The sequence below is a fragment of the Balaenoptera musculus genome, chromosome 12, assembly GCF_009873245.2.
Source record: "Balaenoptera musculus isolate JJ_BM4_2016_0621 chromosome 12, mBalMus1.pri.v3, whole genome shotgun sequence".
In the NCBI taxonomy this organism is placed as follows: Eukaryota; Metazoa; Chordata; class Mammalia; order Artiodactyla; family Balaenopteridae; genus Balaenoptera; species Balaenoptera musculus.
Window position 1 is genome coordinate 41,105,411 of NC_045796.1, and position 4,584 is coordinate 41,109,994.

Consider the following 4,584-nt stretch of genomic DNA (forward strand, 5'->3'; position numbering starts at 1 on the left):
TTAAACAGCGTCAGGGCAGTTAACCTCACATAAACCCTGAATTTTCAGCACTAGCAATATTTTAGCTTTTAAAAATCACTTAACTTCTTTGGCACACTTCCCACCCCATATTCTATCATTGGCAATAGGCCACCATGAAATACTGAGCACCATGGAAATAATTGAACTGTCATGTTTGCTAATAGAGTGCTTTTGAGATACATTGGGAGAGACAGTTATTAAAATGTTGGCTGTTAACATTTGATCATCTAATCCAGGATTTAAGCATTTATCTGCTCTCATCATAATATGTGTCAGCTGTTTTTTATTGAATGACATTTACATTTAGCCTTTTCCTAAAATGCTAAAGTTCATCCTTTTCAGAGCACCTCTAAAATGTAATCATTCCTCTTACAACATCAAATATAATTAACTACAGTTTCACTGTAAATCATCAGATAATGAAAACCAAAATGCTCCAAACCAAAATTATCTCCATAACTGCCTACGTTTTTCTTGTTATTTTCCTCAGAGAAAAATTTTCAAATTAGTATTTTGCTTGCTATCATTTTACTGTCAAATTATTTTGACTTGAAAAAAAATTCATTAGAATGGATGATGGGTAGAGCAGAGACTAATTAATGTTCACCAATCGGTTTCCTCTTCCTAGATTAAGTATATTACAGGTCATTTAATCAGCTTAACCAATGTTAAGTGAGCAGACCAAAGCATAAAGGGCAGGTGTGTCTTCTCTATGAGCTTTCTTTCTCTTTGCCCCTAGAGCCTGGATGCTTAAATTTGTGAAGAACAAAACCTCCCTATCAACCCTCATTGGACTGTGACCTGAGGAAAAAATCAACCTTGCGTTAAGTGACTGAAGTCACATGTTTTTTGTTTGTTTGTTTGTTCGTTTTTAATGGTATCTAGCATTAAATACCCTGTCAGCTTCTTTGAGTTTCCCCATTTCTGCTCCCCTTTCGGAATAATTTTTGATGATCCTAGATAGGCATGTTCTTAATTTCATAGTGTTTTATGGGATTTCATATTGAAAATCTAAGTGTGTTGTCTAGCACAAAAGCAATTAAAGTTTCATCATACCCTTCATTGATATTTTTAGCAATCAGCAAACAGTTCTGCAGACATAATAGATACCATTTGACTAGTAGATATGTGTACTATCAAGGAAGCCTTGTTTCTATAGATGAAGGCTGGGACATCTAAAGATAGCCATTAGGGTATCAATCTCATCAGTGAACTCAAACTTGACCGGAGTTAGGTATTTTGAATATTATTCTATATGATAATTTTTTTGCATATATAACCTAATTCTACTTTCTTGGCCCCTAAGTCAATAACAAGAGAAGCTTATCTGCCAGCAAATCTGCAAAATGTGGTCTAAGATTCCAAAAAGCTCAATTTCTTTTGTTACCATTATTCTATTCTTGGAGCTCATATCATTATTCAGAAAGAGCTTGCTCAAACTATTCAGGTTCTTCTGGTTAAAGAAATGTTTACAATCTTTGGTTCTGCTGGTCCTTGACCCAAACTCTACATCCAGGCTACATCCTCATCCTAGGGAAGAAAGCTGAATCAGGGCTCAGACATACTTGAGCAGCATCACAGCCTTAGGCTCACCAGGATTTCAGAAAGCCCAATTCTCCCCAAAGAGCTAAATGCAAAAAAAAAAAAAAAAACAGAGGAAACAGAAGTGACAAGTCTAGAAGAGTATACAGAATACAGCTAATATCATCACTGAAAAGACAGAATAACTCCAAGAAAAAAGTGTCAAAAACTCTGTAATTTTGTATAGTGATTTATTGTTTTCAATGTATCTGTATGCATATTTCATCTTTACAACAATTCTAGCACCCAAATATATCTTTTTTAACATTATATATACATATCTCCAATATTTCTCATGAAGTGAAATGTAATCTTTATATATGGACAAAATTGTGATCATATTATGTAGATCATTTAAAATTCCTTGTTTATTTTTATTAATAGTACAATATAAGCAGTGATCAATATTTAAACTCATACATGCTGTACATGGAAATTATTTACTTCCATATTATAGGATTGTTTGATGATGAAATAAATTTCAAACTGATGAGTATTTGAGAGTCTACTCTCAGACGTCAAATATAAGACAATTAATCTCTACCTTCAAGATGCTTATGACTGAGAGTGATAAAACTCATACAACAGAAAAGACAAGTGTACAGGTTCCTATTTTTTAAATCCTGAGCAATATCAAGAGCAATTGGTGATAGAAAGACTCAGAGGGAGGAGGCAATACCTTGAGCTGATCACAGGAGGGGCAGGATTTTCATCTGGAAAGGATAGGAATAAAGCAAAACAGCAGGGAGCACACAGGATGGAGCTGCAGAGGGCATATTGAGAGTAGCCTGAGCAGAGAGAGACCTTAAGGAGTTTCAGTAGAGCCCTCTGGCTAGAGTGGGGGTTTTGTTTAAGGAAAAATACTGGAAGGTAAGCTTGATTGGCCAAATAATTCAGACTTTCTCCTGTAGGTTGTAAGTAATATTGAAGATTTTTCAGCAGTATAGTAACATGATGTAGTATTTTACTTATTCCACAAATTTTATTAAATATATCGATCCATTATAAATGAAATGCTATGCTTAAAACCATTTATTAAAAACCAATTTTTTTTCTTCATTCTTTTACCATATACCATATACCTCATAGTAGTTACCAATAGTTCACATCTCTAGAACTTTTTAAGCTGTGGTTTATGCTAATAAGGAACATCCTTCAAAATGACTTCCTGCAGGTTTTTAAAAAATTTCTCCTTAAATGGTATTTGAAATGCAATTCTACAAGCGATGTGAAGATTAAGAGGTTTGCATTCAAAACAAAAGGACAAATAAAACCCTCAGCAACTCTAGAACAAGAATCTATTCAAGAGAGTCTAAATGAACACTGCTAAATTCTTCTAATGAAGTAATTATTTCAAGCTGTGTTTCTTAAGGAATATTAAGTAATTAAGTTTATGAGTCCTTAATGAGAGCAAAGCTAAAATAAAGCACTGTACAGAATCCTCTTGACTGTTGTAAAACAGCCATAGAGAGTAGATGAAAGGATGTAACCTTGAAAGACCACCATCCGTACTATTTTTACTTTGTGAGAGAGTCTTTATAGTAGGTTTAATGCTGATTTAAAATGCTATATGTCTGCAGCATTGGCCCTGGACAAAGCTGTCAGGAAATTTGTTATCAATACCTCTTCTCCATCACCCTCACACCTCTTTATTTACCAGTAATTTTCCTAAGGGAACCAACTAATTTGATCCTATCAGTTCTCCTTCTAAGTCACCTCTGTTCTGTATTTCAGTCTAGAGCTTTACCTAACTTTAACCTCTTCATATTTAATCATATTGCATTGTGCAATGAAGAACACTAGGACAGAATATCAATAAGCATGTATTCTAGTCTTGGTACCATAAACAACTAACCAGGTCATCTCAGCACCTTAATGTTTGTGGACCTCATTTCTTCTGGTGTAGAACAAGGGTACATGACTTCTTGGGGTCATCCTAGTCTAACTTTTGGTTCTAATATTCTGTGCCATGTTACTGAAGGGTAGTTAATAGTGAGGCACAGATTGCTGATCAAAGTTTCAAGTGAGCTCATTCCCAGATTCCACTGGCATTTAAAAAAAAAGAACATTAAGTGAGATTATAAAACAGTAAGGGTTGTGGACATACTAGGTACTAAAATATGAAATTCCTCAGTTGTTTCTTGTTTTTAAAAAAAAAAACTCAATGAGAATTATAAGTAATGTAGAATACTGACAGAGATGATATCTTTATTGTGCAGTCATGGAAACTTGACCTATTACATAAATACACATTTTTTTTTGTTTAAATAAAACATTTTAAGATAATTTGTGAGACTATAATAGTCCTGAGCTACTCTTTTTCTACAGATATATCAGTGAAACAAATCTGTATTGTCTTTGAATCTGGTCTATAATTATAATTAACCAGTACTTAATGGGCATTTGACACTTCAAAAATAATACCCAGGTATTAAGCAAGAAAGACTGTCTTAAAACAGTTTGCCTTTGGGTACAGACAACAGTGAAAAACTTCTGCCAATTAGAATCCCTTATATTGAGAATACATTGTGACTGAGATTTATTATGTGGCCTCATCTTATTCCCATTCTCCTTAATTTCAGTTTAAATAAAATCCCTAATCAACAGGAAAACCATTTTTAGCATAGAGATAGGGAAGGGAGCTAATTCTTTACTTGAATCCTGCAAGGCAAGATTTTAAACCATGAGAGTAACTTTGGCAGTAAACTGAATTTAAAGGATACTGAGTGCCCAAGAAAGTAGTAGGAAAGAGCATGGGTTTAGTCCCCTTTGCTTTTCTAAATTTGATGGCAAAATTGCTAATGCAGATAAGGTTGGAAAATTAAGAGAAACTACAGTACTTGGATTCATAAATTTTATATTAAACTGTTTAATGAAAAGCAATATCAGTAACAATTCATCCTTTAAAAATATTGAACATTTGAAGTTTAATGAGATAGAAATTTAAAATTTTGCACTTCGAAAGAAGGAAAACCTTTAGAG